The 14,712-nt window shown below is 55.5% G+C and overlaps 1 protein-coding gene across 6 annotated transcripts in view; it reads left to right on the forward strand.

Moving 5' to 3' along the window:
- Positions 1 to 14,712, forward strand: part of RASGEF1A (RasGEF domain family member 1A) — a 79,982-nt gene that overhangs the window by 50,831 nt on the left and 14,439 nt on the right. The window contains exon 1 of one of the 6 annotated variants that reach the window (XM_070567737.1): positions 11,882 to 12,532. The exons of 4 other annotated variants lie outside the window; for them this stretch is intronic. The gene's annotated coding sequence lies outside the window, so the exon portion shown is untranslated. Of the gene's footprint in view, positions 1 to 11,881; positions 12,533 to 14,712 lie in introns of those variants that run through there. One more of the 6 variants, XM_070567717.1, reaches the window with a different exon arrangement.

Consider the following 14,712-nt stretch of genomic DNA (forward strand, 5'->3'; position numbering starts at 1 on the left):
CTGAGAGTGTACACCAAGAATGGATATTCAGTTTTATCAGAGGCTTTCTTGTGTCTAGCAAAATCATCAAATTCCTTTCCTCCTTGGGCCTATTAATGTGTTGACTTATAGCTTTTCTGAACTAAATCATCCTCATGTTCCCGGAATAAATCCCACTGGGTCAGCCTCGATTGTGCTTTAAAATGCTTACTGATCTGTTGCTTAGGGTATTTTTCATCTATATTCATAGGTAAGAATTTATACGTACGTTCCTATTAGGGGACATATTTGTCACATTTATAAATCACAGTTATGTTAGTTTCATGAAATGAATAGAAAAGGTTTTCAATATGAATTGTGGAGTTGAAATAGTTTAAATATCATAAAATTATCTTATTCTCCAAGGCTTGAAATAATTCATTTTGGAAACTCTCTCAGCCAGGGCTTGCTTTTTATTTTTCCCTGAGGTTAGTTGGCTGTCGACTTACTTAATTTGTACTGTGGTTATTGGTCTTTTTGGGTTCTAAACATTTTTAGTCCATTTTGGTTATTTATATTTTCTAGATTGTATCCCAGTTCAAAATGCTTCCAGACCTTTTAGCACAGATTTACAGTCTATTCTTTTAAAGTTTCTTCTCCCTATTCATGGTTAGATCCCCTTTTTCATGCCTAATAGCTATATTTTTGCATTTCCTCTCTCCTTCCCTCCTTCTCTACCCCCTCCCTGCCTTCCTTCCCTCTCTCCCAACCTCCTTCCTTTCCTCCATTCTTTTGTTGATTAGAATTGCCAGAGGTTGATCTTTTTAATTTATGTTTTCAAAAGAAAATCAGCTCTTGAATTTAATCAGCAATTCTACTCTTTTCTTTGATTAAATCCACTAATTTATCTTTTAGTTATTCCTTTCCCTAGTTTTCTTTGCTGTACGTCTGTTTTACTTAGAAGCTCTCTTTTAGCCTTTTGAATCAAGTGCCTAGTTCATTTATTTTCATTTTTTCTTGTTTATTTAAAATATATTGAAGTCTATGAATTTTTCTCTGAGTACAGCTTTGGCCGTACACATCAAATTTCATAAGGAGTTTTCTTATAAGGGTTATTTTTCTGATGTGTCTGTAATTGGAGTTTTGATTGTTTCTTTAGCACAGATATGATGTAGGGAAATTTCTTTTAATTTTTTGGTACACTTTTTTTATTAATGTCCAACTGTGTTATGTCCACGTCATTCTGTCACCCATACGTTTTGTTTTTTTTTTGAGGAAGATTAACCCTGACCTAACTGCTGCCAATCCTCCTCTTTTTGCTGAGGAAGACTAGCCCTGAGCTAACATCATGCCCATCTTCCTCTACTTTATATGTGGGACGCCTACCACAGCTTGGCGTGCCAGGCAGTTCCATGTCCACACCCGGGATCCGACCTGGCAAACCCTGGGCCACCGAAGTGGAACGTGTGCACTTAACCACTGCACCACTGGGCCGGCCCCTATCACCCATACATTTATGTTTGGAGACTCTATCAAGGTTTCATTGGTGATGCGACATATGAACAGTGTGGATGAATATTCTGGATAGAATATGCCTTTCTGTTTTTAGGCCATGGATTTCATGTATTCTCTTTATGTCTCCATTCTCCCATTTCAGGAGAATGCACTGCAGCGTTTTCATCCCTTCCACTGTTCCTTCCACTGCTCATCTCTTTGGGTATCCCTCACTTGTCAGGAATTGTTGTTCTGCCTGTCTGTCTTGTCCAGGAAGGCAGCTCACCACATTGTAAGTGAGCTTGGGCACAGGGCCCGTTTCCTAGGCACAGCAGGGCAGGTGTGTTCTCTGGCTGCCTTTCACTTTCAACTCTTAGTGGAAAGCTCCAGCCTGCAGGCGGGAGACCTGGGCTGGGTTCCTGGCTCTGCCCTGCCAAACTGTGTGGCTTCAGGCTGTCCTGAGCCTCCTCTGCTGCACCTCATCTGGCAAGAGGACCATCATGCCTTGGAGGGTGCTATGGGGATGTGTAAGATGGCCCAGTAGGTGGGAAGCCCTCTGTGAATGTCACTCATTGACAGTGAGGCTGCTGGGCCGTTCAGGGAGGGCCTGGATCTATGCTGCACTCACAGGCCCCGCTCTGCACATTCCATGTAGGGGGCTCTTTCTGGGCCAGGCCTTGTCCATCTCTCAGGAGCCCTGGCTGGTTCCCACCTGCCTTGGCCTTGCACCTGCTCTCCCTCCTCCTGAGCCTGTACTGATGGCCCTGGGTTTCATGTCATCATGGTGGTCACACTCACTGGGGTTCAAGTCCAAGCTCCCCTACTTTGGTGCTGTATGCCCCAGGGTGGATGACTTCAGCCCTTTGGGCCCTTGTTCCTTCATCTGGAAAATGGGACAGCAGCGTGTGCAGTGTGGTGCGTGGGGAAGGGCTCTGCCTTGAGGAGGGATGGTGGCCACTGGTACTCCAGTGGACTGGCCAGGTTCTGGCCACCTGGTAACAAGCTCCCAGGGCCAGGGGATATGGGGTGGGTGTGCACAGCACAGGGAGTGGGAGATGTTTTTGTTGGAGGGTCAAGACACATGTCCTGGTCCTGTTTCCGAAAGGCTGTGGCTGCTGGCCAAGACCATGGCTCTTCGGGCCCAGCAGGGAGCTGGGTGCCCCTGCCCTGCACCCCGAGGCTGGCACACAGAAACCTCTGGCTCCCGCAGAGCAGCAGGGTCCCAGGGGCGCCACTCTGGGCATCTGCCAGGAGGATGACAATTCAAGCAAAGGAAGTTGATTTTTATTTGTTTTTAGACACAAAGGAAAATCGTTGCTCAGGCTAATTAGATGTCATTTAAAAATAAAAGAACAGTACTTCCTTTTTTCCATACCCCAGTACCACCAGGCAGCCTGGGGGGAGGTGGAAGCTGCCACTCACTCCTAGAAAGGCCTGAGCTGGGGCCTGTCCCCTGCGCCACCCGTCCATCTAGGGGGACCCAGGCTCCCTGCCTCTCAAGGCCCCTCAGCTCTGACATGGTCCCCTCATTGGCCCGCTGGCTCGCTGACAGCCTTGCCCTGCCGCTCCTCGCACGGGAGAGGCTGGGTAAGATGCTCCCCCTGGAACCTGGGGTCTTCCTTCCTGACGGCTGGAGCTCTAGCATCTGCGCCAGACTCTGATCAGCAGCAGTCTTAAGTGGATGCCCCTTATAGGAAGAGGATCGCAGGGGAGCGACTTCAGTTGAGGTGGGGGTCTGCACCCTGTCCCCCTAGCCCTCCCACCTCTGGGGCACCTTGAGGGGACTTCCAGAAATGATAGGACTGGCTCTGAAGTTTATCTTAGTTCACAAACTCTCCTGTCTAAGCCTGTGCCCAGCTCAGCCTCCAGGAGTCCGGGTTGGCTGCCACGTGCAGGAACGCTCGGGTGACCCGTGCGGAATCCCCTGGAGTTGGCCCAAGAGGGAAGGAGGCCAGAGGGGAAGCGGGGAGGGGGAGGCCCCAGGCATCCTCTCTGGCCCCAAGGGCCCTGAGTGGGAGACCAGCGTGCCAGCTGCCCGCCCTGCCGGGAAAGGGCAGCAATTCTCTGAAAGCCTACCTGCTCCGACCTTGGGCCTCTCAGGGCTCAATAATGGGATGGTTATTGGTGGACAATGGCATTTTGTCCCCTGAGCAGCCACCAGAAGAAGCTGACTGGACAGAAAGGGAGAAAAGAAGGAGGAAAAATCAAGAGGAGAAACCGTGGACTCAGCAGAATTTGTATTTAGGAGTGTGAAGAGGAGATGGCAAGATTCCTTCAGTCAATTCAAATAGTATTTGGTAATAGGAAGGAATTCAGAAAGACAAAAATGAATCATGCGTCTGTAACAAAGCTTTAATTATCAGCAGCGCTCCCTAGGCAGGGCCTTTGTTGAGTAGGCACCCGGCCAGCAGGCGAGGTGCTGCGTCTCTGGTTCCCATGGCAGCTGCCTCCTGGCTGGAGTCTGGCCCACAGCCCTCTGCCAGGCCGCAGGACGGCCCTGGCCGGCCCAGAGGGTACATGAAGGTAAATATGGCCCTTCCTCACGGCATTTGTGGATGTGTTTCTTGAAGCTTGGTTTATGTGAAAGATGTCACCCCTCGCCCTCCAGTCCCCAGTGCCAAGCAGGCTGGGAGGACGGAGAGGTGGGAGCTGCAGGGTGTTCCCATGGCCCTACCTGCAGGGATGGGGCCAGCCATGTCCTCCCAAGGGCTTCCCTGCTGGAAAGTCCATGGGGGTGCAGAGGGAGGAGGGGTGGGGACTATAGAGGCCTTGCCACAGAGGTGTCACCCCTGCCACTCCCCACTCTAGGCAGGGGCCAAGCAGCCACCCTGAGGCCAGAGCCAACTCTGAGCCCCACATGCTGGGACAGGGCAGTGCAGCCAGGTCAGTGGATCTGCCTGCCTGGAAGCAGGAGGCAGCTTCTCTCTCCTTTCTCCCTGTCTGCAGAGGGCCCACAGGCTGTCCTGGGCATGGGGAGGTCAGAGGGGCCCCAGAGGTGTGATCAGGGAAGAGGGGCAGCCCCCATAATCTGTGTCTAGGAAGGCAACGAGTCACCTCAGAGTGCCCACCAGTGTCCTGCAGTTCTGACTCCACCCAAACTAGCAGGTACTGAGCATGTCCTGATTATGGCAGCCTCGCTGCGTGCTCACTACCGCCTGAGAAACAGGTGCTGGAGGTGATGTTTTACAGAGGAGGGTGCTAACTCCCAGCTTGTCGGGTGGCCAGGCCTCACTGCCAGGCTGCTGGACCCCAGCCCATGCTTGCAGCCGGACTCCAACTATCTGCCCTGTGTGGCCCCAGCAGGCAGGACCTCTCTGGAGCTTGAGGGAGACACGTTTCACCTCAAAGTTAGGAAGATCTGAGAGCTGGGGTTTGGGGAGGGGCAGGACAGCCCCCAGTAGGGAGCTTCCTGCCTTAGGAGGGTCTGAGTTCAGGCTGCAAGGGCAGCTCCTGTGCCCTTCTGTTGTTGGGGGTCATTGGGGGAAGGCCTTTCCATCCCTGGGGGTGGAGGAGCCTGAGGTGGCCAGGCAGCAGTAGCAGGGCCAGGGAAGCAGCTCCCCAGTGGCTGAGGATTGGACCACAGGCCACCTGGGGCAGAGGCCAAGGTCTGGCTTGCAGGGTCCTGGCTCCTGGATCCTATTGTGCCAACTGGGTCTCTGGAAATGACAGTGAGCAAAGCGCAAAGACTCTCTCAGCAGGTGTTACTCACCTGCGCCCTGTGCAGATGATGCCCAGAGGGCCTGGCTACTGGCAGGTCACTGTGTGTTCTCCCTGCAGAGCTGCCAGTGCCAACTGACTCTAGCTGGGGATGGGGGCGGGTCAAGAGAGTTCCAGCATTCAGAGAAACCACAGGGTCCTGGAGTAGGAAGGGGTAGGGGGTGTGGAGTAGGGGAGGGAAGGACACTGAGCTTGCGATGACAGGGATATTAGAGAAGTGGGGAGAGGACAGAGGACCCGAGAGGGGAAGCGGCCGCAGTTGGGGCCTGTGCCCCTCCTCCCCCGAAGCCCCTCGGACCTGCCCCTGCCCTGTCTGTGAGCCCCACTGCCCCTGTGGAGCCTGAGCTCTTCGGCCTGGGTTTTCCCACCAGTTAGTGAGATTCAGGCAGCAGGGACAGTCCCCTCTGGGTCTCCCCCTCCCCTGGCAGCCTGTAATGCGTATGCGACTCCAGAGGCCACGGTAAAGTGGCCTGTCCACTGCCGGCCTGCTGGCTTTTGATGCCTTTTCAGGTCTGTGAACCCAGTTAGGAAACAGCAGGATCCCAGGACAGGGCAGATCAGGGGGTGACAGGGGAGCTAAGGATGCATGGCTGCTTCTACCACCTGACCTGTCCTGTTTGGTGGGTGTGGCCTTATTCTTGCCACCTGCCAGGTAGAAGGGAGAAGGCCCTGAGATGCTGGCCACGGCCTCATGGCAGAGAAAATACAGGTACAGTGCACTTCCGGCCATCTGTCCCCCGCTGTGAGTCCCTGAGCCTCTGTCCAAACCAAGAGGACTCCCAGACCCCTGCCCTCTCCCCTCCCCTTTGGGTGGCAGAGCCAATAGTTGAGGTGGGCCCCTCGGCTCCCACACTGAACACCTAGCTTTATACTCTCCCTATACCCTGCAGCGGGCAGATTCTTAGTTATAATTTAGTGTCACAACATCCCAGAGAGTCAAGGCCACTTTTAGCTCCTGATGGCCTGCTTCTGGCAGGGGTGACCCCCAATCCCTCCCCTCTCCCCCGCTCAGGTGGTGTGACTAGAGAAGGCCCAAAGAGTAGGCCAAAATCCTCACTGCTGCAAAGGACCCACGAAGCTTTACCAAGAGGTTTTCCATTCGCGCCAGGAATCCTATACATGTGAGGTGGGGGCATGCATTTAAACAAGCATTTAATTTACAACTTTGATTTGACTTGCAGCCTCCTCCTTAGAGTTCCCTGCTGTGTAAAGTCAGGGCCCTCAGCCAATTCCTCTGCCCAGACTGCTCCCTGAGGGGGTCACCTGCCCTATCTGGGAGAGCCTCCTTGAAGGGGCACTTCATCGAACGTGGTGCCAGAGGAGTCCACCTGGAGACCTGTGCAGGCGCAGGCGGGCCTGGAGGAGGGCAGGGAGGGCACCCCGCCCACTGCAGACCCTGGGGACCTGGCAGGGGAGGGGGATTCCACGTGATTGGACTGGAGCTAGGGGGCACCCCCGCGCAGATCCTTGTTTAGCAGGGCTGACACATGGATAATAAGGAAATATTTGTTTTGGAGTGAATGAGCCAACAGGAAGTGCTCCAGGCAAGACTGTTTCCAGGGAGCGAATGGGATGGAAGGTTCACAGATCTTGGGCCCAGGAAACGTTGGCACCATTCCTCCCTCTGTGCATGGCACTCTTCCTTTTCCAGAAGTCTCCTTCAAGTCTGCTCAGATCTCACGTCCTCAGGGAGGTCAGCCTCTGCACCGGTTCAGTTGCCCTCTGCCCTGCCCCCACACTCCTGACCCTCTTCTCTTCTTCCTCTTCCCAGAGCACTGATACCTTCCTAACCCGTTATATCATGGGTTTATTGTGTGGTTATCACGGGTACCGGCCACAGCCTGCTCCAGGCAGGGCCCAGCGAGGACAGAGAGCCCTGATTTCTTCTTTGGTGGATCTCCAGTGTCTAGGCAGGTCCTTGTTAACAATTGTGAATGAATGAATGAGTGAATGAATGGAGAGATGGGCAAAGAGTAAGGGCTCTGTGGAACATCCCACCTCCTATGCCAGCCCAGTGCAGACTATTTCAGAGAACCAGACAGCCCTAGAAGGGAGATCGGGGTCCATTTTGCAGATGGGGACAGGAGGCCCAGCCTCGCTGCTCCAGGTCCCCAGCAGAGCTGGGCTCCAGAGTTGCTGGCCCTGGTCCAAGTAGCCAGCATGGTTTGGTCCCCAGTTGTGGCCTCTGAGTGTCCACGGGGCTCCTGCCCTGCTCTCACCAAGACTGGATTTTTCTGGAATGGGGATGCAACCAAGACAGCTCTGTGAATGCACCAATTCTGAAGTCTCTGCCAAAGGCTGCCCTCTTGGTTAAGTGGCTCCCCAGGGTGGGGGCCCAGGGCTGGCACCCAGCTCCCTCCAGGAGCACTCTCTCTCTCTCCCTCCAGCCAACAGAGGGGAGAACTGGCAAGATGTGTAATTTTCAGTTGCTAATTGTGATGCCCTGCAGCTTGCTGAGCTAAAAATAGCCTCCGTTTGTGTTGAGTAGGTTAAAAAATAGAAGCCCATGTGCTGCCTTGGAAAGAAGCACCCCTTGTAAAGCCTGGCACGGGCAGGGGGCTAGCGGGGCCCCTCCTCCACCTCCCGGCAGATCCCTGGGGACTCAGGCAGGATGGGCCGGAGGGCTATTTTTGTCCCAGTTTTCCAAGAACCTGGGTTTCTTAACTTGGTGTCCATGGACGAGCTTCTGGGAGCCCATTAATCCCTGGAATCACTTGCAGAATGCCATGGGAGTGTGCATATCCATGGGTCCAGGGGAGGGCCTCAGCCTTCATTGGATGCTGAAAGGGTCATGCCCCAGCTAGGGATGAGGAGAAATGACAGCACCAAGAAGGAGCAGGGCTGTGAGGCAGGCAGGCCTCGGCAGAGCTACTCACTGCTGCCTGCCTGGGCAACCTCTGTAAGCCCCAGAACTTGATGTCCCCATCAGAAAGGATGTCTCCCCACTGCCCCCCTGGGTTAGGGGGAATTGTGTCACGTGAGATGAGATGTGTAATGCCCAGCACACAGCTGGGTCCAACTCCTGATGATAAACCTTTAAAGTACAAGGCTTTGCTAGCCCTGGTGGCCTAGTCGTTAAAGTTAGGCACTCACTGCTTCCGTGGCCCAGGTTCATTTCCCGGGTGTGGAACCACACCACCCATCTGTCAGTTGCCATGCTGTGGCTGCAGCTCACGTAGAAGAACTAGAAAGACTTACAACTAGAATATACAACCATTCATGGGGCGGGGACCAGGGAAAAAGGAAGATCGGCAAGAGACGTTAGCTCAGGGTGAATCTTCCTCTGCAAAAAATTTTAAAAAGTACAACAAGGTTAGCCAAGAGAAAGCTTGTGCCTGCTACTACATTTCTCAGAAATTTCCAGAATTGCAGGCTCCAGGATCTGGAAGGGGTCCTAAGATTCTGACCATACCATGGGAACCTGCCCCAGACAGCTAGTCCCTTCACAGTTGAACAGAAGCCTGACAGTGTTGCCTTCAGCTGTGCAGTAGACTCTCCCTTCCCTGGGCTGTCGACCCTACTGTCAGCTGGAGCAGAGCTGGCTGTGTCCAAGGCCAGCCGGTTATCCCTGGTGCCACCTTCCAACGTTCCTCCCTTTGTCCCTCTGGGCTGAGAGATGTGCGTCCTGCAGATGCCCCAGGGTGGGGGGAGTGCATGCTCCTTGAGTCCTGCCTCTCTTTCCCAAGACATGCCCTGGAGTGCAGAGTTGGTGTTGGGGGCAGGTAGCTAAGAAGCAGAAGCCAGGAGGCCTGAGGGCCATGGAGGGGCAGGTGGGGCAGGCCCTGGCCACTCCCATGTGGCTCCTGAAGGATGAGGTTCCTGCCCCACCTGGACACCCTGAGTCCCTTCCTGCCCCCACCATCTCCCTGCCTTCCTGCCCAGAGCCAGGATGGTAAAGCCTGTGTCGGGTGAGGCAGTAAGCTGGAGGCCGGCAGGCCCTGCTCTGGGGCAGGGACCCTTGCCTTCACGGGCTCATCTCTGTGAGAGCAGACCCTGGGCATGGGAAACCCTCCAGCGAGGCATGCAGGGCTGCCCCAGACAGTTGTGAGCAGGGATGACTCTGTACAGACACTGCAGTAGCTAGAGTCAGTGTCATTTGTATTCCTGACCCAACTGTGTTTAAGTAAATCATTTGTGACAGCTTCAGCTGTGGGATTCTTTTATGAGACCACTGGGCAGTGTCAGGCCTCCCCTGGGCCTTGATGGGCTCTCAGCACAGGAAGCAGAAGCATGAGGGAAACAATGTCACCCTTGCCCATGTCACCCTTGCCCAGGCGCGGACAAGCACGAGAGTGAAGATGCGTGAAGCCCTTGAGGATGTAGCAACGGTCACATTTGGGTGCTCACAGAAGGCTGTGGCCATCGTAGTTAAGCCGGCGGCCCTGGCTCAGAATGATCTGGGCCTCCATCATAGCTGCAGCTCCCAGGGGTCCAGGGGGCTCCTGGGGTCATGGGAGTGGTATACAGGGTTTCTGAAGGCCACCATGTTGAGCATAACTGGAGTTTGTGAGTGGAAGGACGGTGTCCCAGATCATAAAAGGTGTACACACATGTGCGGGCGTGGCTGCCCCTCCTAGGGCGTATCTGGGTTTTGCACATGAGTGGCCAGAAGCTGATACCTTCCTCTGTAGTTTGCTTCCTGACGGAGGGCATGGACTTCTCAAGGCCCAAGTTTGCTAGGGCCACGCGAGGAAGCAGTGAGTGGCACTCTACTCTCCAGCTCAAATCTCTTGAAGAGGCTGCAAAAGGGAATTTCATTCGTAATCTTCTGCAGAAAGTTCCTAAAAACCCTCTCTTCCCATCTCTCCCAGGATCTCTCACGGCACTCAGGCTGCCTAAGCTCTCTCCACTTATTCTCTCAAAGGCCCAGAAGTCTTGCAGATCCCGGCTGCCCCCACTGTGTTCCCCTCTTCTGCTCCAGGGCCCTCAGTCCAGTCAGCTTCCATGCTCTCCATACTTTGGTGCAGTGTGTTCCTTAGATGTGAGTGTGTGTGTGTGTGTGAGAGAGATGCAGGGCAGCAGCAAATACTCAGAAGTTAAAGTTTTTGGCTGAGTCCCCTAAAAGGGGTCTCTGACTTGAGTTGTATTGATGCCGAGCTGCAGGCTGCACCCTCTGGAAAGGTTGGCGGGGATCGAGGGCAGTGTCCATGCAGTCCCCTGGCTGGGCTGTGCAGCACCCAAGGACCGAGTTTACTTTCTGACTACGACACACTTGGTGTGCAGGCACTTGTTCTGGGCTGGAAGCCACGCTCTGTGCGTCCCCCATCTGTCCTCCCACCCTACACCGTGAAGCTCAGTGTCCCTGTTTGACATACATGGCCTTCAGCATGGGCCTATTCTAGACATTGGAGTCGGGCATGGAAACAAGACTAATGGCTGCTCTTCTCTGAGGCCAGCTTCCCCTGGAGATCAGAGCTCAAGGCAAAAGCTTGTGTGAGAAGACTTTATTGGGGAGTGAGGTCCCAGGGGAGCAGGAGGAAGCAGGGGAGAGTGAATAGATGTAGGGTGCCTTCCAACATGGGATGCATCTCTGGATGTCTTTGGAGAGGATGTCTCTGGATGTCTTTTGTCTCCGTGAAGCTGTTGTCCATCTGAGGTGCGGAAGGGGAATTTACCTTCTGGCTCCCATGTCCCATTGACCCAGGTTTGCCACTAGGGTGTTCATGGCCCTGCCCTGACTTCTGGGCTGTGCAGGTGGGCCCCTGGATGGATCCGCAGGGCCTCATGCCTCAGCGAGAACCGGCAGCCTGGGCAGGAGGCATGTGACTTGCTAATGGCTGTGAGGGCCTAGGTCAGAGGCCGTAGGTCAGAAGCAGTGGCAGCCAGTGCTGGGCCACTTGGGTGCCATCGAGGCAAGGCCCAGACCCAGACCTGAAACACAGGAAAGGACTCAGGCGAGTGTGGATGGATGGTCGCGGGTGGGGGTACCGACAAGGAGCCTTAAAAGAATGGAGTTGCGGGAGGCCGGGGCTTCCCAAGGCCGTGTTGTCTGTGCTGGACCATGGCAGGGAGCAGGCGTGAGCCCTGAAGCAGGCGTACGTGCAGGACCCCGCTGCAGCCACTCGTGCTCTGGGGAGCAGCAGGAGATGTGGCAGATGGAGGAGCTTGGGCTGAGTGGGGAGGGCCGGATAGGTAGAGTGGTGGGGGGAGCCCTGGGAGGGGGCGGAAAGCTAGAGGGGGCAGCAGTGCAGCCGCACCAAGCCCTGCACCTTGTTGCTTTGCCTGCCTGGCCCACCTCCCCTACAGCCAGCACGCGGGACACTGATGGTGGCAGCTCATCCAGGCAGGTAGCAAAGGGCCCCTGGGCCTCAGCCTCTGCCCCGCCAGCCCTCTTTGCCTCCCCGGACCCTCACAGTGCTGCTCCGCCTGTGCAGGGGCAACGAGTGTGGCCTCCTCACCTGGCACCCTTTTAGGCTCGGCCAGGAGAATTTGGGCCCAGATGCAGGGAGGACCCCTTCCTCAACAGTGCCCCCAGAGAGCCAAGTAAACCCAGGTATGAAACAGGCAGGTGCTAGCCCATGGCTGCTGCCCCTGAGCCCGCAGCCAGCCCTCTCCCTCCTGCACCTGGGTACCTGGGCCTGCCCTGCACCCACCTGGCCCTGCGGGCGGCAGGCAGCTCCCAGGCCTGTCTTCTAGGAGAGGTGAATCACGTTCACTTGCCTTGCTGTGAGCCGACTGCGTCTATAATTAGAAGGTGCTTGTCTTCCTGCCTGAACAGAGGAGGAGCTGCAAGGAGGCAGCCTGGGTGCTAGTCTGACCCCACTCTCCCCAGAAGGGCTGCTGCAGCGTCCAGGCCGGCCTGCCCCAGCCGACTGGGGGCAGAGCTGCGGTCCCCATGGGCTTCATCCTCTGGCCCTACAGAAGCTGGTGCTCTATCCTCCCCACCCCTGGGCTGGACTCAGGAGGCTTCTGGAGCTCTCCGCTGAGTGTCTGTGACCACAGCGTGCAAACGGGTCTGGATGCGTCAGAAGTGGCTGAGGCAGGAGAGAGCTCCCTGTGCTTCCTGCTCCTATTTTCATCTGGAAAACCTTGAAAAACCTCAGTCCCTGGCTGTACCCCAGGACACTTAAATCAGAATTATTGGAGTGGGAGGTGGGCAAAGTGGTTTCTTTAAAACTCCCCAGGTGATTCTGGTGTGCAGCCAGAGCTGAGCGGCACTGACCCAGGGGAAGCTGGCTCTCCTCACCTGCAGGCTGAACCCCTCAAAGGGACTAGCTCCGGTGAGGACCCGGGCCTGACCCAGCAGCCTCGGCTAGAACTCCGGGGCCTGCATTTTAACAACCGACCAGGTGATGGCGCTGCTGGTCCAGGCTGCACTCAGAACAGCGAAGCTTTAGGAGAGGATCTTAAACCCCGAGAACCGGTGAGTTCTGACTCGGAGAAGAGACACTACTGACAGATTTCTGGGGATTCTGACGCTGTGGCTCTGGCCATGCACCTGCTTTAGAGCATTCGCGAGGGTCTGGTTCTCTGGGGGCCTCCGAGGTCAGTGTGTCTAGAATAATCCAGCGCTTCTGTGTCCTGGGCACCCACATGGCCTGGGGCGGGGCGTGCGGAGCAGGCACAGCTGTGGGAGTCGGGTCCTCAGTGGGGAGGTGATTCCACGTCTAGTGAGCAGCTCTGTACACAGTGGGCTCATTTAATCCTCCCAGCAAATCTCTGAAGGAGCGCTCCCTGTGCCCATTTTACAGATGAAATTCAGGCTCCAAGAGGTTGAGGATTCTGATGAAGCTACAAGTGGCTGAGCCAGGCTCAGACTCAGGCCTCCCTGCCTGCCTTTCCTGCCATCCTGGCACTGCTGCAGTCTAGCTGTGTGACCTGGGGCAGTTACTTAGCCTCTTGGTGCCTTGTCCTCCTCTGCAGCCTACAGAGAATAACAGTTTCTCTCATGGGTTATTGTGAGGGTTAAGGAGATTATCCGGCTCTAGCATTAGTGTCGCTGGTGGTGCGTACAAGGTGCTCAGGGTCTCAGCTGCTGTTTTCTTATTGTGATTGCCTTTGCTGTGTGTTCGCTCCCAAGATGTGAGCCCAGATTTCCTGGGAGCTCTGCTCTGAGTGGCCAGAGAAGGGGACCAGTTAGTGGTGATGGACACACAGGTGTGTGGCTAGAAGTCACAGTTCCTTTTCTTGCTGGGATGGGAGAGGAGGACCCCACGTGCAAAGACAGAAGGGACCACAGTGCTAAGAGGGGCGGCCGCAGAGGTGCCAGGCATAGGGCTCAGCGGGAGTCACCTCATTTAACAGCTGTGGAAATTGAGGCTGGATAGACTTGTCCAGAAACAAGGAGCTAGTCTGTTGCAGAGATTCAAACCTGAGGGTGCTCTAAATTCCTGCCCAGGACACCCCACTCCGGGAACCTCCTCCTCCCACTTGGCCCTGAGCCTCAAGACACTCCCTGCAGTGCTCATGACTGGGAGGGGTGGGCTCTACCAGGGACTGAAGTGAGGGGCAAGGAAGGGGCTCTGGGGGTTCCCCAGGACCCCAGGGACTCAGTGCACAGAGGAGGAGGGAGAGGAGTGATATGTGGGCAGGATACCTGTTCAGAGAGACAAAGCCCCAGCCAGCATCCCTGGGTGGGTCCTGGGGCAGGGGAGATGCTGGGGTGGTCCTGCATGGCCCTAGTGGGGTCTGCCCATTCCCCGAGGGGGTTCTGGGCTCCTGCCTTGAAGCCCACCCTCACAGGTGACCCGCTATATGGTGGTTGTGCTTCTGTACACAGGCCCAGCCCTGGGGCTCCTGCTTCTTCACTGTGCTTTTATATAGAAACATGCTGATTTAAGAACAGCCTGTTTGCACTAAAAAACAGTTATTTAAAAAATGACAAGATAGAACCACCGCAGGGCTTGTTAAAGCACAGGTGGTGGGCCTGCTGGAGTTTCTCACAGGCTTCTGACACTGTGGGGCCTGAGAGTGTGCAGACGGGAGTGTTCTGTGAGTCCGAACCTGCATCCTGGAGTGAGGGCAGCAGAGCCTGGGTCCACAGACATTCCAACTCCAGCCTTGTCCTGGGGAATTCCTTTGAGCTCCTTCCTCTTTACAAAGGGTTTTCCGAGGATTCCAAGGCGACCTTCAGGTGTTTGGCAGGGAAACCAGCGTTGTTTGGCTGGGTGCCCTTTTCCTCTGGTGTGCGGCTCCGTTGATGTGCTGTGGGTGGGAGTCAGCCCTGCTTGTGCAGCCTGGGGCCCTCTCATGGCAGTGAAATCATCATGGCTACCATTTGCTCTTCTGCGCAGTGGGGAAACTGAGGCCAGAATGCTCAGAGGCTTGCCCTGGTCCTGGTCAGAGAGCAGGCTGGCCTGGGGGCAGTGGCATCAACGGCAAGGCCAGCACTGAGGGCTTTGGGGTCCTCGGAGGACATATACACTTTCTAACTCCCCAGGCATGAGGAGGCAGCCCTCCTCCTAAGAGGGAGGGCAGCATGGTTCCCTGGGGAGGCAGGTGCTGGGGCTGTGGGACCTGCTGGCCAGTGACCTGAGAGGGCACAGCCTGGCTGTGGCCCCCGCCAAGGCAGGAAGGCCCAGCGCCTCCACTCCGACCTCAGCC

The sequence above is a fragment of the Equus przewalskii genome, chromosome 1 (genome assembly GCF_037783145.1).
Source record: "Equus przewalskii isolate Varuska chromosome 1, EquPr2, whole genome shotgun sequence".
NCBI lineage: Eukaryota > Metazoa > Chordata > Mammalia > Perissodactyla > Equidae > Equus > Equus przewalskii.